Here is a 27,639-nt window from a genome sequence, read left to right as displayed (position 1 = left end):
AATAAATCCCACATCCCCAGACAATGAAAGGCAAAGCTGTTGGATCTGCTTCAAAACAAGCGTCAGCTACAGAAAGGCACTCTAACAAGTTACCTTAAGTGTTCATTTGTATCTAGCTAAACTGCAATGGAAATTATTTAGTCTGAGGTTTTTTTATTTTGTGTCACCCAAATTACTGCAATATCAGGTAATGAGTGTAGTTTCAAGTACTGCAAAATCCACCCCATTCTAATGAGGGCCACAATTTTGCCACCTGTGTGCACAGGAAATAGTACCACTAAGTCCACTTCTTAGTGAGACCTGTGGGAACTGATATCAAGCCTGAAGTCAGCAAAATGAAAGTTGCCAACTGATATATGTTGTCAGCCTGAGCTCTGTAACCAGGAAATCTTGGCATTTTGAACGTAAAGGGATTTGCTGCAACCATGCCTTTCACAGATCAGCTTATAAGCTCACTGGGATGGCACGCTTCTCTCTTTACAAGTAAAATAAAAAACAAAATCCAAAGGACGTGGGGATGAGCAGGGCAGGAGAGAGGAGTTGAGCTGCAGCCTGGTGTGAAGGCTGCTATATAGTAGAACTCTACAATGAAACAACAAGTTAATGTCATGGTTCCCCCTTGCACCTAAGCACCCCTTTGCAGCTGGATGCAAGAATACCAGGGTTACAGCTCTCATAGCCTCTTTTGAGCGTCTTAAAACTCCATCCCAAGTTCTCGCCTATCCGATACCACCTCTCTATCAGGTCAATTTGTTATCCTGCAGAGCACAAATAGTCCTTCACCTAGTCCAATTACTGCACACACAATTGTACATCATCTATAAACACCCTAAAACACAATCCAACAACACACCTCAGGCCACAGCTCTGGCATCTTCTGTCACATCTGGTCCCAAACTTGTTTCATCCAAAGCAGCTACCCTAGATCAATCAGGTGGAGTATTTCCCAGGCTTCTTCCTGGTTTCCAAGTCTCCAACAGGAAAGATTAGCAAGATAGAACCTGTGTGCCCTCAGACATTTTGAGCCTCTTGGATCTGGCTGTCCTGCTCAGGAAGGTCACCAAGCTAACCCATCCTCTGATCTCCTAGTTCTAAGCCCTCTTCAGCCACTCCCCTCATCCCCATGGCTTTCTGTCTCAGGCAGGTCCACAACTTACTCTTCTGCTGCTCTCATCTTTCCCAGGAAAATCCTGCACCTCCTTCCTCCTCTAATCACAGCTGTCTTCCTCTCCTTTGTTAGCCTATAAGCCATCCTTGAGCAGGTCAACTGAGACACTCCTAGCTTAAAGGAGCCAGACACCCTGTGACATATAATATTGCACTACTTGCATCTCATTGAACCGTTAACACTATGAATGTCAGTGGAGCTAAATTGCTTAAAGTGAGATAAGAATTACCTGCAAATATTCACATTCAATTTGTGGGCTCTGTTGCATAAAAAAGCCTCCACCTGAGCTTACTTGATTTATATACATGGATTTTCTAAAGCCACGCCAAACTGCAAGGTCTAAGGTTTTAAACTTCAACTCATTGTGATCTTTGTCAAACTTTGTAATCTGTGTAACTCTCAAAACTTATTGCAAGCTGCAACATTGTAATCTTTGTAACTTAGCCTCCTTGCTTATAACTTTCCCTAAAATGCATTCTCCCCTGAGTGAATGGAGAAAGAGTGTGTTTGAAGAAGGCTTGGAACAATGGAGCACATTTCAATGAGTCATCACAGTCTGGGCATGCTCTCTGTTGGATAAAGGGAAGTCTGGGCATGCTCCCTGATGAGGTGAATGAGTGACAGGAGCTATTCAGACACTATATAAAGAGAAGGAGCACATGTGAGGCTCTCTTTTTCCTTCCCCTGCTCCTGAGAAGCTCCTCTCCAGTGTCTCTCCTCCTGACCAGCTTCCCCAGCCATGATGAGCAGACAGACTCTCCAGGATCCACATGCCTTGGCTCCTTCTGCAACCCATATGTCTGAGTGCAGGAATGAATGGGTGTGAATTAGTGAATGAATGGAGGGGTGAGTGCTTGCTTGCATGTGTGTGTGTGTGTGAGATCTGTATTCTTTAGTTTAAGCCTTTGGTGGCTGCTTACTCCTCTTTAGTTTTACCTAGTGGAAATAAACCTATACTAGTGTAACTAGTGGTCTCCAGTGAGAATATTTTTGGGGAAACAGGCTACACTGTGACACCACCATAATTCTCCATTTACAGGCTTTCAAAGGACCATTTGATTCCTTTTTCAAATGAAAGTTGGAGCTTAGTCACACAAACTCAGTCACCATCAGTCACTTACTCAGTGTGTCATAGCATTGTTCTTATTTTACATGCAAATCATTTTTAGATTTAGAGTTTATTCAACTAAACATGGAACCTTTGCACTAGATCTCACCTAGATCAATCTTGTAATCTACAGAGTCTCAGAGAGGTAGCCATGTTAGTCTGTAACTTTAGAAACAGCAAGTAGTCCTGTGGCACCTTAGATACTAACAAATATATATGTGTAGTATCATGAACTTTTGTGAGCAAAGCCCACTTCTTCAGATGAGCTTAAGAGGAGAAAAAAGGGGGACTTTCAGAATTATAACAGAAAAAAAGTGGGAGGAAAAAAATGTACCTGTCAATAGTAGTTTAGGTGCTTATGAGGCTACTTAAGTGGGCTGGGAGTGTCCCATACTTAGCTTTTGATGCCAATGAGGTAAGAAACACTGGTTTTATAATGGCCCATCCAGTTAGTGTCTTCATTAAGCCCAAGGGAAACATTGTCAAATTTGCATTTGAAGGTCAATTTTTCACAAGACAGCTACAGAGAGTGAGATTCACTTGTAGAAGAACAGCTACTTTTCAATCCATTAATGAGTGCCCAGGTAGGTTAAAATGTTCCCCTATAGGTTTGTGTGTGCATTATTATTTCTGACTTGAGTCCATTTATCCTTTGTCAGAGACTGTCCAGTTTGTCCAATATACAAGGCAGAGAGGCAATGCTGGCACTTGATATTAGAGGATGTACAGTTGGATGAGCCTCTGATGTGGCTTGCGTGGGTAGGTCCTGTGATGGTGTTGCTTGTAGAGATGTGTGGACAGAGTTGGCAATGGGCCTGGGCAGTCGTTAATGGATTTTAAAGTAACCATTCTTCTACAAAGGAATTTCACAAGCCTCTCCCTTCTTTTCCTGGTATAATTCTGATAGTCCCCCTTTTTCTCCACTCAAGCGCATTTGAAGAAGTGGGTTATGCCCACAAAAGCTCATGACACTACACATATTTGTTAGTCTCTAAAGTGCCTCAAGAATACTCATTCTTTGTAATCTACAATTTATCTTGATACCCTCTATGAAACCACAAGTGTTGGAAAAACTGCATCTTGTTTTTATTTTAAATCTGGACTGAAAAGTTTACCACACCTACTGATCTTATTGACCATATTTGAATTTTATATACCATGCTTGCCTTTCATGTTTTCCACCTATTAATCAATGTTCTATGGAGAAGTTTCCACCTGTCTATTTTCCACTAGAAGTTGTAAAAGGACAAGGGATGTATTGCTAAAAAGGCCTGGCCATTTAAGCAACATTTATATATGTCATGAGTATTTGTTCATTTGGAGGGATGTCTCCACTTGGACTTGAGCTACAAAACTTTTGTTGTTCACAGGTGCTTAACTTTCCCCCCTTCCCTGAACAACAAAGTTTTGCCATGGCATGTGAAAGCATGAAAACAGATTTGTCCTGCCAACAAAGCGAACCCCCTCCGAGGGGGTGGAAGTATTTTATCAGCAAAAGTGGGAACAAACTACATTGACACAAGCTGACTTAACAAGGCTGTGTCAACACAGTCTTATCGCTAAAATCTGTTAGTGGAAGACGTTTGCTTAGCACAGACATGTTAATTAGTGCTCTTTGAATCACTATATAAACACCTTTTCCTTTTCCCTTTTTAATCACTACAATGCAAGCACTGCTGAAGCCTTTGTGGAACTAATGGTTTAAGTTGTAATTCAAACACAAAATTAAAGAACTCCAGGAGGAACAAACTATCATAAATGGATGTTGTAACAAACAGTTTCATGAGAAATGTACTCAGAAAATGTTCCTAACCCAAACTGCTGCAAATCTTTCAACCATGCTCTCCTAAACTTTTTATATTAGCAGCTATCTGTTTCATTTGCCAAAGCAAAATCATTTTCATTGCTAGTACAGCTGAGGCATTTAAGTGACTAATTTCAGAATTGGAGCCACAAACCACAAATTCCTCCTTTTCTCTTATCAAGATCCATGAAAATCACATTTATTTAAACCATTTAGTGTTTCAAACTAGCTGAAATAAGCGAACATCAAATCAGAGCCAGACTTTGATGGAAACATTCCAGATGGATCTTCTTAAATGCAAATGTATGAGCCTGTATTGTGCCATATACTTCAGGATTCAGTTATTCTACTTCAGTGCATTTATGCATCATAGGGCTGATTCAAAGATGATGGAAATTTTTACTGATTGGATTAGGCAGCGTAATTGCATCTGCTTCTTATTTTGTCAGTCTCCCTGCACCCAAATAAATAAATTTTAAAATAAGCAAGCATCTATAGTTTCACAAAAGTTAAAACTAAATATAACTAATATTTTCTTTGCAGCATTTTTCAAAACATCTTCACATGAATTACCAAATTTGACCTAACTCCTTGTCTTTTTGTATGGGGCAATACGTCTGTCTTATTTCAAATGTCCGTTGAACTTACATTTTTTATAAACATCAAAGTTCAAGTAACTTGAAGAAATAATTATCTAATGCAAGTTTCAATTTACTAATAAAAATAGTTTGATTAATGCCTGAAAACTGAAATTTTCATATTTCTCCTTTGATCTTATAGTTCCGACCACTTGGCTTCTACTGACTGTGGCGAAGTTCTGGCCATGCCCCATGGATCTCGCACTACTAGCAGATAATATTAGCCTCAGAGATTCACTGTAGTCCTATACCCACACCCTGGCTACGTACAGACTGGCATGATTTTCTGCAAATGCTTTTAACGGAAAACTTTTCCATTAAAAGCATTTGCGGAAAAGAGCGTCTAGATTGGCACGGATGCTTTTCCTCAAAAGCATTTTTTGCAGAAAAGCGTGCGTGCCAATCTAGACGTGCTTTTCCGCAAAAAAGCCCCGATCACCATTTTTGCAATCGGGTCTTTTTTGCGCAAAACAAATCTGAGCTGTCTACACTGGCCGTTTTGCACAAAAGCTTTGTGCAAAAGGACTTTTGCCCGAACGGGAGCAGCATAGTATTTCCACAAGAAGCACTGATTTCTTACATGAGATCGTCAGTGTTCTTTGCAGAAATTCAAGCGGCCAGTGTAGACAGCTGGCAACTTTTTCCGCAAAAGCATGTGCTTTTGCGGAAAAACTTGCCAGTCTAGACACAGCCCCTTTCTCTTTACAGGAGGCAGGGTCCACAGCTTAGTAAGCCGCACTCATCACAGATTAGTCCAGCCAGGGTGAACTCGTAGCTCTTGCCTTCCAAAAGTTCAGCTCACGAAGCTGTTCCTGTGCTCCCCAAATGGCCCCTGCCAGCTCCCCCTCCTCCCCTGGCTTCCCTAGATGGCAACCATCTTAAAGGGGCAGCCTCCTTTTTGTTTGTTTGTGCTCAACAATTCTGTCCTAGGGGGCTTTTTTGTTTGTTTGTTTGTTTGTCAATTCGCATTTTTTCCACCGCTGTTTTGGCTGTCTTTGATAAATGGGCTGGCCACCCCTGGAATAGTCCATGGTTTTGGGGGTAAAAACCCTCTGATAGTCCTGGTTTCCCTTCATAGGATACGATCTGGGTTGGCATGGGAGATGGTTTTGGGGGATCTCAGGCCCACCCATTACTCTGGGTTCTGACCTAGGACCCCTAATGTAGCAGCAATAGTCAAGGTTGTTTTTCCTTCCAACTTGGCAACTTTTTTCCTAGGCCACTTCCCCAAACAGCCCCTCAGAAATATCTCCCTCTGATACCTGTTAACCAGCTCTTAGCTCGCACACAGCTTCTTCTTGTTGTTCCTACCTTTTCTCCTTCCAGGTCCATCACTCTTTGTCTTCCCCTTCTCTTTACCTAGCGGAGGCCTTTTAAAGCAACTCCACTGGCTGTAACTGGCTGCAGGTGTTGAGTGACTTGCCTGAGGGAGCAATCTAGTTAATTAGCCCCAGGTGTTTTCGTGCCTTGTTTTATTGCAGCAGGCTCTAGTAGTTTACTCTGGAAAAAGAAAATCACTTTTCCAGTGCCCTGAATACCTGCCTTCCACCAGACTGTGGCAGGCTGCTGGCTTAGGTCTGTCACATGACATATTCATAAGACTTTCATTACTGGAGACTATGTTGCCTCAAATTTCCTTAGCTTTAACCAATGACTGCATCTGCAAGGTCAATGAAGCCAAGATATGTTTCACTGGTTTAATCAAGTTTCTCAGAAATAATCATTGAGCAAATTAAGGCATGTCTTTACTGTGTGGTGGATCAACAGTCAGTGATTCATCTAGTAGGGATTCATTTATTGTGTCTAGTATAGATACAATAAATTGACTGGAGTGCTTTCCCATCCACTCTGGTACACCACCAAAATGAGAAGAGTAGGCAGAGTGAACAGGAGAGCATCAGACGTCAAGTTACCACTGTGATGATATCGTGGTAAGCAGATCTAAGTAAGTCTACTTTAGCTACATGAATAATGTAGCTGAAACTATGTAACTTAGGTCGACGGCCTGACACAGTATAAACAAGGCCTGAGTCCATTTCCAACTTAGCCTGTTGCTTGTTAGAAGGTGAAACTGGAAGATGCAGACATCAAGAACTTGTATAAAGGTAACCTGAGGTAGCAGCATTGTGTTGATTGTTTCATGATGAACTTACATAATAATTTACATATCAAAAGTTTCGCCTGCTGTTATAAGTAGCATTTAAGATCACTAGAAATTAAAGATTAGAGAAAATATCCATACTTTGTGTTTTTCAGTGTTATTTCCCACATTTGACAGTTTTAGAGATACACAGTAAGGGTAGCATAAAGTTAAACATTTTAAACTAATTTGTCAAAATCACCACAGGATTTGAAAAATGTGCTTTCAACTAGAAAATATACTGTAACAATTACAACACGTGCATTTATACATATATATGTGCTAAATTCTCTGATGGTGTCAATGGGCATATCTCCATGAAGTCAACTGAACTGGAAATACATGCCCCAAATTACATGGACCATAACATTTTCTGTGGGCATGATCAAAATTAATTTACTATTACTGGTATGGGATCAGCATCTATACAGCTAGCACAGTATTTCTGATCTCACAGTGAGCTAAGATCACAGGCTGTAAATCAATGTAAATTTTGGTTTACACTGAATAGCAAATTTATGTTAAGAAAAATGAAAATGCTAATCCGAATGCTCACTCTGAATGTTTTCCTCAAGCACTAGGGCATGAGTAACTATGGTAAATTTGAATGTTTTATTAGATTGGGGTGTTTAGAATTTACTTCCTCAAGCAGTGACTGAAATTGACGGTGATTAAGAGCTTGGGCAGGAATCCAATTGACAATGTGAATGACCAGTCCCATTACATTTCCAGGTTCGGTTCCACAAGATTGTGCACCAAGTACCTCCTGATGCACAATGCAATGAAAGTTCAAAAGTGTGTGGTTCAGCTGTTCTGACAAGAGTGAGGAATCCCCTGTATTTGCCTACCATGCTAGGTGCACCGGCTGTCTCTGAGCCCCATGCTTCTACCAGCAGAGCACCAGGCCTAACTGTCAGTGGAGCTGAGCATTCACTGACATCAGCTGTAGCTGCAAGTGCTTAGGTTGCAGCGAGGCAGTGGGGTTAAACTAGGCCCTAGGTTTCTTAAGTATGGAACCCAGAAAATGAGGAACATGAAGTTAGTGGCAACTTCTGGGAAGTTTGATGTCACTGAGTGAGCAGAAGCTGGACCAAGCTTCCATGTTTTCACATAGGTTTTTGGTATGTGATGGAAACTTAATCTAAGTGTATTTCTGCTCTGAAAAGCAACTGGGAAAAGGTCAAGGGGTTTCACATGCTCCTATTCTCTCAGGTCAAATCTCTACGTTCTAGTAAAAAAAAAATGGTTCTCCAAACTGCCAACCCCATGACCGAACACTGAAATCAGAATCAAGTTGAGTTCTCCTAGCTCATACCAACCCCCACCACCAAAGATTCTACTTATGAAACCAAAGCCCTGATCCCACAAGCTGCTGTACACAGCCCTGTGCCCCCACATGAAACATCACTGACTGTAGTATAGGTCACCCATGTAAATCAGACTGCAGGATCAAAACTTCAGCAATGGTATGGTTGATGTACAAGCCAGAATGTCCCCCAAGGCTGTGTTGGATTTCCCATTCTTACAAGAGTCACTCCAGTAGAACTGGATTCTGCTCTATAGTCAGCTGATCTGACTGACTACACTGCATCTCAGTCTACATGGAAGGTGTTTTGATGCTCTCAAACATGGTGGATGTGCTAGGGCAGGGTATTCTACTCCAGTATGCCCAGGGCAGCCAATTCAGTGCATGCCTTAGTGCTCTCCATTAGCCAAGTCTGCATGAAACCCTGAAGGAGGAATAAGCTGCTCCCAACCAGCAGAACCCTGGAGGAACACTGCAGAAGAAAAACTGTCTGCCCTACACCACCAGTGACTCTTTCCTGGGCTGCAGTAGTCAGGCTTCCATGTAGAGACACAGTTGGCAGGTGCATTAGCAAGAATAGTTTAGGACAAAAGCTGAACTGCCACATCTATTCTGGGTTCAGTATGGAACATTCCTTTTGCGGCTAACTTGGATCTGTCAAGCAGTAATTGCAGTGTGACTTTTCATTTTAACAGCTCCAATTGTAGCTTTCTTCTGTCTCACCAGCGTGACAAAGCCTTGCTCCATGCAGATTAAACTTTTAAACACTACAAGTTCCATAAAATCAATCTCTTCTCCTCATCAGTGGATTCATTTCTCTCACATTTCTCCCTCGTTCCCATCCACAACGTTTCCAACCACAGCTGGGAACAGCAAAAGAGGACCCGCTCTGAAGCCCATCAGCAATATCACAGATCTTAAAAACATCTACTGCTAAACAATGCAATATTTCAAACTCTGCTCCCAACTCCTGGGGGTCAGCATACTGTACCCCTGCCCACTTACTAGTGATAATGATAGTTGTGTCATCATAGTACTGAGAAGGGAGTAAGCATTCGTTTGCTTCAGTGCTATGTCAGAAATATTGGAGAGATGTAGACCTTGCTGTCAGAAATCACCAAGAGCAAATATACGTACTTGGTCACATCAGGGATAGAGATGGAAATTACCTTGAGAATTTAGCATAGAAGAAACAGTAGTGAGTCAGCACAGTGGGGGACTACAACAAGGAGATGGATAGATGGTGTGCAACACATCACTGGAGGGCAGCTTCAGGGTTCTCAAAGAGAGCAGTGACTTAAGGCGGCTTCCAAAACTCCTGTTACGACTTCACAATATTCAGCCCTGAATAAATGGACATTACTTGCTTGTTTTTACCATAGCATCAGGCATGACAGCCTCACAACCAAAACCCTTCCGTATAGGAAGGGCTGTGGGGGTAGGTGCTAATTCTGAGCATGGCACATTTTGTATCACACAAAACAAGTGTACAACTCTTGGCCAAACCTCCTCCTCGCCCATGTGAAGAATCGCAGGAACATGCCTACAACACATGGGATTAATTCTTCCCTATGCACTGTCACAGGCTGACAGACCACACAGCACTTGGAGACCTCAAGAGGAATCACGTTTGACTCAGCCAGGCAGTATAGCCTAGTACATCTGCACCCCAGTTTTGAAGAGGGTACAACATACTCTCCATTCTTTGCTGAGACAGCTCTGCCTGCTACCATGAAGGGGAGAGAAGCAGAAATATATGGCCCTTCATCACTTAAAATGTATTAAAAATCCATCTCAATTTCATCACATACACATTGGGTATATCTAACATAACATACACATCCCATATGTTTCTCCGACATCTGACTTTGATCTCACATTGTGCACAAATGAGGGAAATATACATGCTAGTAGGCAGTTTGGTGCAGAATTACCCCACGTGCAAAAGTCAGTGGGTGCGCCAATTTTGAAGTTTATAGGTGAAATCGCTGCACTTTTGGCAGAAAGTTCAACCCAAGATATGTTTATTTAAAGGCCTCCTTTGTTCTAATGTTCATTTACTATAAAACATTTAAGAACATATGCTTGTTATCAGGCTGGTTTGCTCTTGTAATTGTCTATAATATGTTTAGTCTTGAAATCCCCATTTCAAAATCCCCACTGAGCTCATCAATATCACTTCCATGACTGTTGTGGTCAACTCATTGCAAAAAAAAAAAAAAAAAACCTTTTTGAAATAGTTCTTTTTTTATTTCTTTAACAAAAAACATGTTTCCTAGGACTGAAAGGATCTTTTTGTGTTGTTCCAAGGTCTTTTAGATTTGGGCCTTTTCCTAAGGAGCCTGAAACATACTGGTGCCTTAATACATAATTTGAAAAGATTTAATACAATTTAAAAATGCTTAATTAGTACCCAGATCAAAAGGATGATATCAGTTGTAGTTTTGCCAGTGACTTTGTGGGACCAGCATTTTGTCTTTAGTTTTCATTTTACACACTAATTCTCATCATATTTATTTCACAGACAAAAATTAGTTGGAAGCAACTTTCTGAGTCATAGAATCAAAAAACATTCTTCTATGCTTTAAAGTGTAATTTACATTACATGACTTTTCATTTTTGGCAAGCAGTTGATGTTAATGTTTATAGCTCAGCAGGTTGTGATGTGCATAAACATAGACAGTATGGAATGGGATAAAAGCACTGACTAATTTTGGGTTGATTATTATCTGGTTGTTTTACTATTTATTTGATTTTTTTAATGTCTGGCAAAGTCATGATTGCCCAACATCAAAAAAAATTTTTTGAACATATTAATTACAAATCAAAACAAATACATTAATTTTCACTTACGATCAAACAAAACATGAAATAAAAAAAGGCAAAGTAATGATCTGTACCATTAAAAGCCCCCCAAACATCTTTCTGGAGAATCAAATCAATATCAAAGAAGTTCTAATATCATAATGGTAGAAGTGACAGTTCATTAAAAAATAACCAAGACAATATGTTTATACTGTAGATAAATTAAATAGAGATACATTGCATCTGTGGCTGAAAGGCCGATGACTTTCCCTGCTGTTGAGCTGAGATAATTAGATTCCAAGTAGATGTTCACTTAATCTTAAATCAGAGTCATAGAACATAGAACCATAGGGTAAGAAGGCACTGCAAGGGTCATCTAGTCTGACTGCCAGCCAAGATGTAGGATCTTCATGTTTATGTTTCTTCAGAAATTTCATGTTTCTGTGTTTAGAACTTATTTCTCTCCCAAAGGCAAGTGCTGGAGCAGTCAAAAATCTGGAAATCTGCTGCCTCAGCAATAGGAATAAAAGCTCATCTACAAAAGGATATCATTGTACATTCTCTTAATTGTGAATGCATTTCTTGGGGCAAGTTTTTTTTTTTTAAAAAAAAAGCCTGAACCAGCCTCTGATTATGCAATAACAGACATTTAGGAGAACTTATATCGTTTAAGTGTCCAGCTACCCAGTTTGTGATGGCAATGAGGTCTGAAATAATTACACTACATTTAAAAGAATCATTATTTTGAACCCAACACTAGCTACAGCTCCAACGTGTTAAAAATGTGGCCTGTAATGTAACTTCCTAAAAACTAGCCATTTTACTTTTAATGAAAAGAGCAAAGAAGCAGTATCATATGCATTTTTGTGGCAGTTTAAAATGGCTTACAATCATTTTATCTAGTAAAGCTATGTATTTTAAAACATGGTCATACTCAAATGTAAAAATCTTTCACTTCCCACCCGCATACATGGATATACTTGACACCTATTCCTATATTGCCATATTAAGGGTTGATAGTCCAGTGGCCAGCTACTCAGAGCCCCCAAAAATTCTTTGGTTTATGGAATATATTTGAGCTTTATTTCTCTAATAAAGTTTCATGGAAATATTTTCTTTAACAAAGATTCCATAAAATTGCAGAAAATAGTGAGAATCCTGAATGATTTTCTGACAAATGACCATGCTCTTTTGCCTATGAAGACCCACTTGGAGAGACGTGGCAGTTGGCATTATCTCTCAAGCCAATGGCCATAAATCCATGTCTCCAAACAAGAATGTTATCGCTTTGTGAAAGGCTACTTTCTCTTGGAAGCTCCTCTGAGCTTTCCTATGTTGAGCATATTCAAAGGCTGCAGTTGGGGACCCAAGCTGACAGTCTAGACCAGGAGTGGGCAAATACCAGCCCATGGGCCAGATTCAGTTCCCCAGGGTTAGCCCCTGGCGGGCAGCTACTGTTACATTTACCTGAGCCTCTGCAGGTACAAGTGACTGCAGCTTCAGATAGAGGCAGCAAGCGGGGGGAGAAGAGGAGGTACTTCAAAGCAGCAGCGCTGTTTGAAGCCTGGGGCCAGACCGCGGGCTCCACACGGTGCTGCCGCTTTGAAACTCCACAGGGAGCCCAGCATCAGGCAACACGTGGCATTTCAAAGCAGCAGTGCCGCATGGAGCCTAGGATCAGCTGGGGACTCCCCCTCTGATCCCAGGCTCCATGCAGCGCTGCCACTTTGAAACACCGCAGGGACCCCAGTGTCAGGCTACATGCAGCGTTTCAAAGCAGCAGCACTGCATGGAGCCCAGGATCAGCTCCATGCAGCACTTTCACCTTTGAAGTGTAGCAACAGACCTAGACACTTCAAAAGTGGAATCGCCCTATTGACTAATTGAATAGTCGATGCAAAATGCAGTTTACAGTCAATAAGTCACTATTTAACATCCTTACTACGAAGAATGTCTTGCCATGATTATCTCTACAGATTTATGGTCTGGTTGCACTATTAGAGTGTGTCTACACTGCACACTTACTTTGAAATAAGCTATAAAAAATCGTTATTCTGAAATAGTTTATTTTGAAATAACACGTCTACACTTCAGGGATGCCTCAGAATTAGTCTGAGGCAGGCTTCCCTAATTTAGATGTGCTATCTCACTTTAGAGCCCCAGGAGGCACTGGGGAGGACTAACTTTAAAAGGCCCTGGTGAGGGGCTATTTCAAAGTAGCAGCAGTGGAGCATCTATACACACCTTATTTCAAAATAGCTATTTCAGAATAGGTGTTATTCCTCATAGAATACAGATTTCAAAATAAGCCGTCCTTTATTTCAAAATTATTTCAAAATAATGGATTGGCAGTGTAGATGCTAGCATAATTATTTCAAAATAATGCTAGTTATCTCAAAATAATCGTGCCATGTAGACGCACCCTTACTGAGTGGCTATAAGTGTAGTAATAGAACCAAAAGCTCTTTTCTATTTATGTGTGTACCTGTTTAGTCCCTCTGCTGTGAGCAGATGTCCAATGTTTGTCACCTCTCACTGTCTGAGCTGCATTTTGTCTGGGGTGAGTTTCATTTTTAATTCCTCATATGATGAATCGGCCGACCACCTAACAGCCACTCTCACTGCTGAGCTACGTCTAGACTGCAAGCCTCTTTCGAAAGATACTTTCGAAAAAGTCTCTTTCGAAAAAGAGCGTCTAGACTACAACCAGTACTTTCGCAAAAGCAAGCCACTTTTTCAAAAGAGAGAACCCAAGCTCTCTTTCCAAAAAGCACAGTACTTTAAAAAAAAAGGCATTATTCCTCGTAAAACGAGGTTTTCCACCTTCGAAAAAACTGCCGCATTCTTTTGATTTACTTTCAAAAGAACGTGGCAGCAGTCTAGATGCAGGGGAAGTTTTTTTTTAAAAAAGGCCACTTTTTTCGGAAAAAAAAAACCTGTAGTCTAGACACACCCCTGGTGATTTCAAGTGCTTTAAACTATCCTCTCCCAAGTTAGGGATTTGGAGTCCACGAAATTCCATGAAGCAGCCAAGGCTGTTACACTGGGATCTGTCTCCTTCCCTTCAGATTGGTTTCTAATGAAACACCTGTGGTACTCCACCATTTAATTCTGCTTTGGGAAACAAGAGGTCCCCATGGCTACTAGGACTGCTGTGAGGCTGGAGCTATGGTGAAGTTTCACAATGCTGCAGATTTCTCTGCCATGTTCCTCAAGAGGATAAAACAGCAGTTTGACTCTTCTGTTGCTGCTGTCCTCCTGCATGGACTGGTCTGTGTACTGCTCAAAGTCCTCTTTCCACTGGGTCCATGACTGCATTAGGTTTGTGCCTGCAAAATCCAGGGCTCTTGGGAGTTTCAGATGACATTCCATGGTTCAGGCTGTAAGCTGCAGCTCTGCAGAAAGCTCCCAGCTCAGCTGCTAGGAGCTTCCTTAGCAAAATGAGAAGCTGAACACTGGTTAAGCTGAATTAGTGCAATTTTTATTATACCTTGTTTCCTGGCATTCCATAAATAGAGAATATAGGGCCTTCAACTCCCCTTCCACTGATCCTAATACAAGAAGGACGCTTCCCCTAATGTGCCTAAATAATTCTGCAGGCTGCTCACACAAAGCAAAGCTGTCCATGGATATTCCACCCCTCTGCAGCCTCCTTTGGGGAGTGGTAACAGCATGTAAAATATTTAATTAGAAAATGATCAGAGCACCTCCTCTGATATGCCAAATGGTACAGGCAGTCCCTGGGTTACGTACAAGATAGGGACTGTAGGTTTGTTCTTAAGTTGAATCTGTATGTAAGTCGGAACTGGCATCCAGATTCAGCCGCTGCTGAAACTGATCAGTTTCAACAGCGGCTGAATCTGGACGCCAGTTCTGACTTACATACAGATTCAACTTAAGAACCCCAGGCATCCCCAAGTCAGCTGCTGCTGAAACTGATCAGCGGCTGATTCCAGGAAGCCCAGGGCAGGGGCTTCCTGTAGTCAGCCACTGGTCAGTTTCAGCAGCGGCTGACTTGGGGACGCCTGGGGCAGAGCAGCTGGGGTGCTGCTGGGTTGGTCCAGTAGCACCGCCGCTCCTCGGCGCTACTGGACCAACCCAGCAGCACCCAAGCTGCTCTGTCCCAGGCGTCCTGATTCAGCCGCTGCTGAATCTGACCAGCAGTGGCTGAATCAGGACGCCTGGGGCAGAACAGCTGGGGTGCTGCCCGGTTGATCCAGTAGCGCCCACAGCGGCGCTACGGGACCAACTGGCAGCGCCCCAGCTGCCATACCACAGGTGTCCGGAGCAAAGCCATGGAGCACGGGGGCAGCGGGACAGCCCAGACGCGCCGTGGCTGTCCTGCTGCCCTCGGGCTCCGAGGCTTTGCTCTGCTTTGCCCCCCCCCCCTCTGCAGACCAGGGGGAGGGGGGGGCAAAGCAGAGCCAAGCCGCGGAGCGCGCGATCAGCTGACAGCCCAGACGCGTCTGGGCTGTCAGCTGGCCGGGCGCTCCGCGGCTTGGCTCTGCTTGGCTCTGCTTTGACCCCCCCGTCCCCCCCCGTCCCCCTGGTCTGCAGACCAGGGGGAGGGGGGGGGAGGCAAGGCAGAGCCAAGCCGCGGAGCTCCCGGCCAGCTCACAGCCCAGACGCGTCCGGGCTGTCAGCTGATCGCACGCTCCGCGGCTTGGCTCTGCTTTGCCCCCCCCCCCGTCCTCCTGGTCTGCAGACTAGGGGGAGGGGGGGGGCAAAGCAGAGCCAAGCCTTGGAGCGCGTGGGCAGCGGACAGCCCTGTCCGCTGCCCACGTGTTCCGCCGCTTTGCTTCCTCTCCCTGGTCTGCTGGAGACCAGGGAGAGGAACGCCCCGTTCGTAACTGCGGATCCGACATAAGTCGGATCCGCGTAACTCGGGGACTGCCTGTATTTGGCTTGGTATCAACAATGCATTGTTGGTTTTAATAGTAGGATCAAAGATAAAAGGATTTCAGACCATCACACTTATCCTACTGAATGTCTTACCTTCCCCCCTGGACAATAAGATCGGCAGGGCTAACTTCTTCAGACAGTGCTAGGTTCCTGCCTTTGATATGGTTCACCTCTAGACCCCTCTCTTGAGTGAGCTCTTTTGTTCTGTTTTTTGAGACTTCAACCCTTCTGAGAAAACATACTGCATGGGATGAGAAATCTTTCCAGTTCAACCACTGTCCCATAAGAAACTTCAAGTGTTTACTGAGGGGTAGGTTATCTTGAGCCATTTCATGCCCATTCCTACTTGTTTTTCCTTATGGACCTCTATTAAATTAAATAACATTTGTATACACTAAATGCCCCAGTTTTCATAACGTAGCAGTATTCATAAATTATCACAGAGCAGCTTCAATTCCCTCATATCTGGAAGCTGCAAAATTAAGTTAGAAATGCCACTGATTTTCTGCAAGCTTTCTAGTATTTACTGCTTCAAGTCAGGATGACATATCATGAAACAGGCGGCCCCTGACTTGTGACACAGTTGGTTCCCGGGGAAGCATTGCAAGTCAGGGGCAACGTAATTCGAACCCTCAGTTATGATAGGCGCCATGCGCTGTCATAAATGTGGGCCAAGAATGTAAGTCGGGGGTTTTCGGCCCCTTCCACACTTACAAAAATGGTTATAAGTGAGGGGGTTTGCAACTCGGGCAGTCAGAAGTCAGGGGGGTTCCTGTAATCTTTCTTGCAGTGTTTTGCCACTCCTGCTCCCACCTGGACACCAGAAGTACAGTGATGCACAAAGATGAAAAAGAAAGGGAAAGTTGCTTGTCCTTTTTTAATGGCTAACATTTAAGGTTTGAATTTGGAGCCAGGGCCATCCCGAGGGAAGTGCAGGGCCTGGAGCAACATTTCCCTCATTCCCACCACTACTGCAGGCGCCATCCCTATTCCAAAGAGCAGCCTTCCATAGACTCCCCGCCAGTAAATCACAGCATGATAGTCACTTAAATAAAAGAAATAATCTGTGCATTCCTATACTGGAAAGATTATTGACCATCAAAAATGGACCTAGAAAATTACTAAAGCAATGGTTGACATTGGCTTTTGCAAAATATGATCACAAACTGGAGAACTTGGAGAATGCTGATGTTGATAGTAAGTAGGTTAAACTAATATAACAACATGTTGTTGTGATATGTGAATAAAAAACATTGTATATTGTACACTTTTGTCCCTTCGAACCATCTTTAGAGTATGTAAGAATGTGTCCTTAAAAAAGTTTGTATGACTGAAATTTTTTTCTATGTTGTCCATAAAAATCAGCAATATTTTCAGCAGTTGGTATTCCTGCTCCAGATTTCAACTGACAAATTACCCCAATTATCCCAAATGGTCTCATTTTTGCTATAAATAAACTCTGGGATCAAGTCTATCCTTCTATACATCTGTGCATCTGCCATTTAATTTAATGGAATTTGGGCTTGTGCAAATTCTCCCTCTAGTGGCTAGTCCACAGAGAAGCTAAAAGTCTACTACTGCTGCCAGCTAATGGAGTTATCTCTGTGCTCAAGTGGCAGAGACCTCTGATTTGCTGCTACAGATCTCCACCATCTAATACATTTTAAAATATCAAACTGGACAAAAATATTGGTTTATACATGGATAATGAAAGGTTCAAACTCTGCTATTGATCTGTGTACAGGCTACACTTGCAAATTAGGGGGCACATCCAGGCACTCAGAACCTTAGTTTTCATTTGAATTGAAAGAAGTCTCAAAATACCAGCTTTAGAAATTATTCATGCGAAAAATTGTTCTGTGATATATTTTTATATGCAAAGTCTGACTAGTATTAACAAAAATAGCTGCTTTCATTTTTCTTTACTTCTAAGGATTACTTGGTTTTGAGACAAGAGAACACTACTGGCATAAAAGTATGTTAACAGCAAAGACAATATATAAGCAGCACTATTGAATCCAAAACAAAAAGCTCTGTTTTGCTATTACAAGGCAGAGGACGGGAAGACAATTAAATGCCTGGCTCCAGGCCAGGCGGGCAGCAGTTTTAGCCTCCTCAAGTTTTTACCTTTGTTTTCTTTAAAGTCTGTGAAATAGAAATAAAGTCCTCACACATAACCAAGAGGCTCTAAATATAGCTAATTTGTAATTTTGCAGCTTGATTTGGCATTGTGGCCCATGAAGACATAGGGCTAGATCAGCCCTTTGCTTCTGTTGAAAGTAAAAATTGAGATCCAGTGACTCTCTTCAGAGGCATGAGAGTAGAGAACTATAACTCTAGAATTCTCCTCACTTCCCTAGGAAATAGCTTAAACCCATGTGCAGGATTCAATGAGGATTTGCATCAGTGTTTACTTTGGAAATGGGAGGGGGTAGATCAAGAGCTAATCACTCTGTACTGAAGCAAAATGCAGGACAATGTAGCACTTGAAAGACTAACAAGATGGTTTATTAAATGATGAGCTTTCGTGGGCCAGCCCCACTTCCTCAGATCAAAAAGTGGAAGTGGGTCTGGCCCACGAAAGCTCATCATCTAATAAACCATCTTAGTCTTTAAAGTGCTACATTGTCCTGCATTTTGCTTCAGCTACCCCAGACTAACACGGCTACATTTCTATCACTCTGTACTGTGATTCCTGACTGATCTATTCAAAGGAATATCTTATCAGCAGTTAACATTGCCTGAAGTGCCATTAATTCCTGCTGGGCTTCTCCCTGTCTGCTACTGTGCTGCCATAGAAATCTCTCACTCAAGAGCAGTACTGAGTGTCAAGGACTCATGCAACAAGTGGAGGAGGGAGCAGAAGAGCAGTCTACAAGGGCCAGCAGTACTAAAGGATTCCCTTTATTGAAGATTCCCAGAATTTCCCTGTCCTGTTACCCCATCATCACCAAATAAACACATAAATAAGGAAAACAATAAAAAAATCCCACACAGTGCCTAATTACCTAGAAATTCTACGGGGCCAGTCTCAACACAGTTCCTGCCCCCTCTGCTTTGCCCCAACCCCCGTGACTTCTGAATGGAAAGGAACAAAATTTAGCCTTTAAAATTCACATGAGATGAGGGAACAAAGAATGTGTAGCACTGGTTGGAGGAGCAGAGAAAAAGTGAGTGGAGAAGTAGAAACAGGAGAAAGACTTAATAGAAATGAAAGAGGAAAAACAAAAGGGGGAAATGGGAGTGTAAAGAGAATGAAAGTACAAGAAAAGAGGTCAGGGTTTAGAAAGAGAAAAAACAAAAAAGGGGAAATATTGAAAGAAAGGAAGAAAGAAGAAAGTAAGTCTAAAAGACAAAAAAGAAGGATGGCAGTTTGGGAAGATGGGGTGGAATTGTTCTAAGTTTTAATATAGATCACAAATATAAGTTACAAAATGTTGCTTTAATGATGATTTAATTTTCATCAAAAATTGCTAACAAAAGAAATTAGAAAATATAAATAAGTAACTGCTCATAGTGTTATATTCATATTGAAATCTAGTCTACAACAAAACTGAATTACTGATGTTTCATTCACTACCTTTGCCAATTTTTACAGTTTTTTTAAAGGGCCACAGAAACAGCAGGAAATGACTGACCTGACTACAGAGGAGAAATAAAACATGATGTCAAATATACAAGGTAAAATGGGGGAAAAGGAGGATTTGTTTCATAAACATTTCATTTACATTAATTTTAGTTGTTTATAAAAAAAATTGGTTAAAACAAACAATTGATGATAGAAGAGCAATTTTTTAAGTGAGTGTCCCTTTAAAATTAAGCATGGATAAACTCAGGCTTTTTTTAAAAATCAAATCTTAACATAGAATTTTCTGACCTAAATAAAAAGTTTATTTTGCTATTTAAAAAAAATAATTTCTTCATTTCAACACCCTAGTTCTCCTGGGACTTGATCCAGACAAAACGGAAAGCCTGCCACTGATCCCAAAGAGACCAGAAACTGAGAGCAAGGAGGTGTATAAGTATGTCAGTAGTCCTATTAAAGTCAATGAGACTACTCACATGCTCAAAATTAGACAGGTGCATGAGAGACTAGCAAAACTGGGGCCTAAATGTAGACTACTGTAGCTGAATTTAAAAAGCCACTAAATGATCTTCATAGCAAAGCACAGATAAACTCTATGAATAAAAAGTAATACAACACCAACATTGCTAACGTTTTTTCTTTTGTTCTGTTTTGAATCCCCATCTGTTCTGCTGATGTGCCAACATAAAATCTGTTTTTCACAATGGCAATTTGTTGGTGAGGATGTCTGTTCTCCAGAGTTCACAAACGGCTGACAAAGAAAAAGTCATCGACAGCATGGCCAGCAAATATCTTGAACATCAAAACTGAAGCCAAGAAAGATACTGCTCCCTGCTGGCTGATTTAGATAAAAATTTTATCTGCATTCCACCGTGAACCTTTTTTATCTGTGTTTCTCTAATAGCATTAGAAGATACCTTTCCACCATAAACCCATAATATTGAACAACCCATTTCTACTTTTAAATATTAAAGTATCCAAATACTGACAGAAATTTTAAAGCTGAGTAAGTAAAATAACCAATGATTATATCCAGCAACAAAGAAAAATCAACAGACGAAAATGACAAAAGGTCTCTGAGATTATTCTTGTTCTTCGCATTTAAATATATGAAGAGAAAATGGAGACTAACATCAGGATATTCCTTAATCTGGAGACATTTATAAATTGTGTTAATAATTAGGGATAATTAGTTTAAAATAATAATATTTCTGAAACTTAAGGAAAAGCTGGAAATAAAGTTTATTTGTATTTCAATCAGGACTAAAAATAGAAAAAAAGAAATATAGCCACTACAAAAAAGGCTGTACTCTATGTATTTTAATGTGACTGGTGAGAACTAGAGAGTACTTGAAATATTGCAAGTCACAGCACTACTGAGATTTTTAAATTGATTTTCAAATCAACATAGTTTTATATAAAATTAACATAAATTTTGGATGAGTATTTAAACTTTTGGTTGCTTATCCAAACTAGACTACCAAAGTTTTTGACATTTTGGATATCTAGTTTAGAAATCACCTCTGGAAGTCTAGGCTGGTATTTCATTTTTGACAGTTTATTTAAATGTAAGGTAGTGAGATTATTTGTTTATTTATTTTTAATCTTTTGCGATGTTAACCCTGAGAACTTTTATTTACTCTTGGGGATAGGCCCTAACCAAAATCTTGGGTCCCAATATATCCAAACATTGAGTAAATTTGCATTTGGCCCTTATTTCTATATGGTCTGTACCATAACGGTCTGTACCAAACTCACCCTTTGGAGTAAACCCAAACTTTAAGAAAGTTCCAGTTTGAATCCAAACTCTGATTATTATATTAACATTATAGTCACATGGACATTATAGTCACATTCACTGCCTTTTGCTTGCTTAAATACATACCTGTGCTGGGAAAAAGTGTATGAAATGTACATTTTTCACAAAGCAGTCACTCTATACCCAGCCTTGCAGTCCCTGTACTCAAAGAAAACATTCACAGCACTTTCAAAAGACAAGCCTGGGAATTTAAATTTGTAATTTTGCTAGACACTAAAAATGATGGACTGAATACAGACATTGGATTTATGATTTACAATCTATAACCCATTAACAAAGCCTCAGCATTCTGCCCCAGCTGCCTTTCTCCCAGTTGTAGGGAATAATAGGGCAGTTCAACATGAATACTCCCTTGAAATATGCATTAACTATTTATGCTGAATAATCTATGCCACTTTGTATTTAGAAGTGACACTCTGTTTATGTTTCCTAGACCTCAAGAAGGGCTCTGTGGAAACTCGAAAGCTTGTCTCTTTCATCAACAAAAGTTGGAATAACAAAAGATATTCCCTCACCTTCTTTCTCTCTCTAATATCCTGAAACAGATGCAACTACAACACTGCATGAAACTTATCAATTTAAACTGGCGTTACAACAAGGGTAGGCCTGAAATTGAGATTCTGCTCCTCTCTCTGATTTATGGGGAGATGGGGGTTTGCCTTTTTGCTTTGTAAGATGATAGTACATATTTCTCTTTCAATGTGTTATAGGCACAGAGGCTGCCAGATACATAGCAGTGCAGCGGGGCTTTCAATCTGCTAAGTAGAACTACAATGAGAAGTGTTGTGGTGTCAAATATTTGTCTTGACAAGTTTGCTGCTGACGTAACCTTAAATCCTGATGCGTTAGCATTACCAACTAAGAAAACACCAGTATTTTCTCCAAATCTGTTTTGTAGCCCTCTATATTTGACAGTTCCATGAATGGAAAGAGATATTCAAATTGGTCTCATTCTGTTGGCTGTCAGATTTAATAGCTTTCTGTAAAATTCCATTATCAATGAAGATGTTTCAGTTTATCATGTCCCTTCCCTCTCACTCTGGCAACAATTCAGGTGACAAAGGAAACAAAGAGTTCTAGGATCCTGTCTTTTCCCAGCTACAGACAGAGCTTTTTCAGCTTGATGTAGAACAATAGCAGGAAATGGTAGAATGATGGCAATTTTTTTTCCTAGAAGGGGCTTTGGAACTTAGAGGGGGCACGCCTATCAGCACTCTACTTACACAACCATGAATTGGAGGAAATTGGCCACATCAAATGGGTTTAAACTGACTGACATGATAGAGAACTAGATTGTCACTTCCTGAAAGGGATGGATACATACACTCCCCGGATGCACCTTCTTTTGACATTTCCCGTGCCTTTCCTTATTATTCATCCACTCCTAGGAGTCAATGGAAGAGGTTGCAACCTGCACTTTTAAAAGGCTACATAAAGAAGTTACAGTCTGCACAGCAGTGGATATAGCTTTGTCATTGAAATTTCATAGGCAAGGGACGACAGGGCTGGGAAAGGCAAAGGATAGTACAAGTCTGCGGAACTCAGTAACAGAACCTTCAGCTTACAAAACAGACTCTGTAGGGGTTAATGCAACTTGTTGGCTTGATGAACTAAACATGGTTATTTACATTTCACCCTGTGCCTCGCTAACAGTTATCTGTTCCATTATAAACCATTACTTTATATTCAGGATTAATAATTATCAAGAGCTTAAGAAGATGTAATTGGAATTCTAGTAACAGGGATAATTTCAGTTCAGTAATAATGATCAAGGCACAGGGCATTTCCTGTGGATTAATGACAGGCTGGTAGAAGCTGATACCCTGGGTTCAGTTTCAGGCTATGAATCTCAGCCGGTCATTAATCCCCAGGAAACACCCTGCTCCTCAATCATTACTGCTATTAGATGAAAGAATGTGTGCATCTCTCTCTCCCTCCCCCTTCCTCTATCTGTAGCTCTAATGGGGGCATACTGTTTCAGCTGATATGTTGGTATGTGCAGAGCATTGCTGGAGAATTAGTGTCATGTACATAGCCAGCTTAAATCATTTTTCAACATGCCATTCATCTGATGATAGATTACATATGATGTTACCACTTGCCATATTATATCACATACATTTGGGTGCCTTATGTTTCTAGGTTGGAAAATTCAAGGCCAGAATCATACCTGGTGTAAGCAAATCCATCTCTGTTGACCTTAGTAGCACCGAGTCAATAATACCCATTCTGAATTTGGCCAGAAACTCTTCCAAGAATTAATTATAAACAAAACACACTGATCAAGGATAAAATACTTAATTCTTAATCTTGGTATTTTTCTCCTCAGGCCTAGTGGACTCAAGATTACTGCCCTGAATATACACTAGGCATCTGAAGAGAGTTAATGTCTGAATAGAAACCATTTGGGTGGGTTAATAACCAGCCTTGATGGATTCCAAAGAGAATCTCTTCCAGTGTCATTTAAATACAAAGCTTGCTTGTCAGTCCTAATCATGTATGAAATGAGCAGATGGAAGTGAATGAAAAATGACAAAAAAGATAATTCTTCAATGGTATATCATAAAGAAGACAGGAATATGAGTCCAAAGGAGGCATTGGGTGCTTGTCTCAGTGGAGCTAATAGCAGCTATTGGGTTGGCAGCTAAGGCATTTCCCTAATTGTCTATCTTGACCCAAAAAAAGCAAGAGCTTTTTACTTGAAGTGGTTGTCAGAGATTACAGGGAGTCATGAGCAATGGAAATCCCACTCTTTATAAGTTTTAATGTGCATCTGGAAATTGACACTGGAACTTTTCTTCTCTAGATGATCAGCTGAAATCCTGCCCAGACAGCATCACCAAAAATTACTATTTGACTGAAGTTATGACTTGTGAGACATAAAAGTTTCAGAGGGTTAGCTGAGTAAGTATGTAACAGGAAAAACTTAAAAAACAACAAATAGTCTAGTAGCACCTTAGAGACGAACAACACATATAGATGGTAGCATGAGCTTTCGTGGGCACAAACCACTTCTTCAGATGACTTTGGTTTAGCGCCCAATGAATACACATTCAAATCACAAAGCAGCTATCATAGTAGGTGCCTGTTTATATCTACACTTTGCCCTACTGCAGTGCCTTTCATCAAAGGATTGCAATGAAACTTACAAACCTGAATTCTCATTCCCTGATGGTGGAGCATTTCTATACCCATTTTGCAAGCAGGTGGCTCAGAAGTTAAGTCTTACTCTAGACTATCCCACAAGAGAGTGGCAGAGCAGGAAATAGAAAAGTTCAAAAGTTCTGACTGCTACTCCCCTATTTTGAACACAAAACTGGCTTGTGTACAGGTCATTCTTTCTCAGTAAATGCTCTGTAAGTAGCAACTGAAATAGCTAAGTGGCATTTACAATTTATTTTGTTTATTTTTCATTCATAATAGCAACAATGACCCCAGCACAGGATCTTCCTGGAGTTTAATGACTAGTTAGGATTACTGGCTAAAGATGCTCCTCCCAGACACTCAATAATTCCAAGAACTTCTACTTCCTTTAGCATCAGTGAATTGTTACTGTGTTTCCTCCTACCTCCTTTAGTTGTATGGAAAGATACTGGTAAATAACAAAATGGTATCTAATTATATGCAAAAGCATCCTGAACTAGGACTCCTAACTCTACACTTCCTGGGTGAGTGCTATTCTTTATTATGTATCAGAGGGGTAGCCGTGTTAGTCTGAATCTGCAAAAGCGACGAGGAGTCCTGTGGCACCTTATAGACTAACTGAAGTGTAGGAGCATAAGCTTTCGTGGGCAAAGACCCACTTCGTCAGATGCATGTAGTGGAAATTTCCAGAGGCAGGAATAAATATGCAGGCCAGGATCAGGCTGGAGATGACCAGGTGGATCCAATCAAGGAGGATGAGGCCCACTTCTAGCAGCTGATCTGGAGGTGTGAATTCCAAGAGAACAGAAGCTGCTTTTGTAGTTAGCGAGCCATTCACAGTCTTTGTTTAATCCAGAGTTTAATCCTGCTCACTGAGATTTCTCTGAACTGTCTAGCCTGTTTTGGGTTTTGTTAATTTATTACTCTCTCAACTCCCATTCGGTTACTTAATTTCAAGAAAGATTAAGAGTTTAATCTGGATTAAACAAAGACTGTGAATGGCTCGCTAACTACAAAAGCAGCTTCTGTTCTCTTGGAATTCACACCTCCAGATCAGCTGCTAGAAGTGGGCCTCATCCTCCTTGATTGGATCCACCTGGTCATCTCCAGCCTGATCCTGGCCTGCATATTTATTCCTGCCTCTGGAAATTTCCACTACATGCATCTGACGAAGTGGGTCTTTGCCCACGAAAGCTTATGCTCCTACACTTCAGTTAGTCTATAAGGTGCCACAGGACTCCTCATCGCTTTTGCAGATTCTTTATTATATATTCTTTCATGAAGCATGTTATCCAGTATGTTACAAGAACAGTGTTAGTACACCTGTGAAATGTGGAAATGGCCAGAAATAACACCCCAAGATGTCACCTGGTTTGTTTGTTTTCCCCTGAGGAATTGCCTTTTCCTTTAGCCTAAGGTTCATAGTTAAGCAAACTCAAAGCTCAAACCAGGTGTGGCCTTGAATTCTGAAAAACAGTTGCAAGTGGGGAGAGGTCGGGGGGAGTTGTCTCTGCTTTCACACTGTGAGTAGTGAATTGAAATTTTGTCCTTTTCCTCACAGGAGGAGAGCTCTGGGATTAATACAATGCAGATTTTTCCTTTTTTCCCCTCCCTTGCTGAGCAAAGTTTCCATTTCCATCTAATGAATAATGCAAAGACAAGCAAAGGAAAAGAATTAGTCCATCATGAACAAGAAATAAAGAAAAGGTATACTCCATGGTTCTGAGTAGCTTTACCTTTATTTATTGTATATATGTTAGTTGCACTTTACTCTTAATATTCACAAAGAGAATTTAAATGCAGTCCCTTTCCCTGATTGTTATTAATTTAATCTTTCTTGAAATTAAGTAACCGAATGGGAGTTGAGAGAGTAATAAATTAACAAAACCCAAAACAGGCTAGACAGTTCAGAGAAATCTCAGTGAGCAGGAGGAGTGAAAATGGAAGAAAACTAAACTGAAAAACAAGAGATGAGTCAGAAATAAAACGTTGTATATGAACATCTTGATATTTGGGAATGTTTGGATCAAAACTACACTTCGCACATGTCCCTCTTCTATATAGGAGACTAAGAATTAAAGAGACAATTTTCTTGTGTGGACTAATTCACTCACCATGATAACCCCACTCCCTCCACCTCCAGGGATGTGAGGGGCTCTTTTGGTGCCAGAAACAGCAGCTGCCAAACTGATTGGAAGAATGAACTGCTGTTGTACTCTGTAGAGAAAGCAACTTCTGTGCCCTGTTGTAGGCTGTTCTTGTAATTAAATATCAAGTGATGCAAGACCAGGTAAGGGGTTTTCAGGATAATGAGTTATGTTGGAAGCTAGATATCCGGCACTATGTAGCATAATAGGTAGGTGCTCATACAGCAAGATGGCTGTTTGCATCACAGGCCTCGTTACTGTTTAGAAATTCCTGAAATAGAGTGCTATTTGACTATTGCTTTGTATAAATGTAAGTAACAGCATATAATCCAGCTTCTGCAGGGTCAATGAACTCCTAGCAAGAAGCAGGACGCAGCCAGAGCTCTCAGATACAGAAATCCATGCACATGGGTGTTAATGAACAGGATCAGCTCCTCAAACTATGCCAGCCATCAGGACAACAAATCCTCCTGGGACAACTGAAGATATCTGTCCACTTAGCAGTGCACAAAAAGTATTCTGAGTGCACCAAATCTGCAGAAAATGCTTCAATGAGGAGCTTAAAATATTTTTGGTTGGTTAAAAAGACAATAAAGATTTGAGTGTTTGTACAAAACACTTCTTGCATATTTCTTACATACAACCCCCATCAACCCAGACCACACAAGAACAACAAGAAAATGCTCCACAATTTCTTTGAAATATAGTGCCTTGCAAGCACAGACATAACAAAACACCTTTGCCACTCAGATAAATGAATCTCTGAAGTGAGATTTGAGTTTCATTTTGAAGGATAACGAAGCCAATCCACTTTATGAAAGCCTATAAATAGATACAGTAGATTTTAGTTATAAGCCTCGTATAAGTACTTTATTTATAAGTACCGAGCCAGATTTCCTAGGAGACCTTCTGCCAGAAGCAGAAGAAATGGGAATTGAGACCACAAGACACTAGCAATGGCTGATGGCCAACACCACAAATGTTGGGCAAGTTCAGATCCAGATGTGGAACTTAATATCTGAAATTTGGGAAAATTTTGATTTGAATCTTTACTTGACATCTTATGTTCATT

The 27,639-nt window shown here is 40.9% G+C and overlaps 1 long non-coding RNA gene across 4 annotated transcripts in view; it reads left to right on the top strand.

The window, feature by feature from the left end:
* Positions 1 to 27,361, top strand: part of LOC112544429 (uncharacterized) — a 75,919-nt gene extending 48,558 nt beyond the window's left edge. The window contains exons 2-4 of one of the 4 annotated variants that reach the window (XR_016350060.1): positions 19,470 to 19,552; positions 21,822 to 21,876; positions 24,083 to 27,361. This is a non-coding gene — a long non-coding RNA (uncharacterized LOC112544429). Of the gene's footprint in view, positions 1 to 19,469; positions 19,553 to 20,195; positions 21,877 to 24,082 lie in introns of all 4 variants that reach the window. The other 3 variants (XR_012905246.2, XR_012905248.2, XR_016350061.1) reach the window with 3 other exon arrangements.
* Positions 27,362 to 27,639: the final 278 nt, after the last annotated feature.

This window comes from Pelodiscus sinensis, chromosome 7 (genome assembly GCF_052426305.1).
Source record: "Pelodiscus sinensis isolate ZL-2025 chromosome 7, ASM5242630v1, whole genome shotgun sequence".
Taxonomy (NCBI): domain Eukaryota; kingdom Metazoa; phylum Chordata; order Testudines; family Trionychidae; genus Pelodiscus; species Pelodiscus sinensis.
This window is presented reverse-complemented; position numbering and strand designations above follow the sequence as displayed.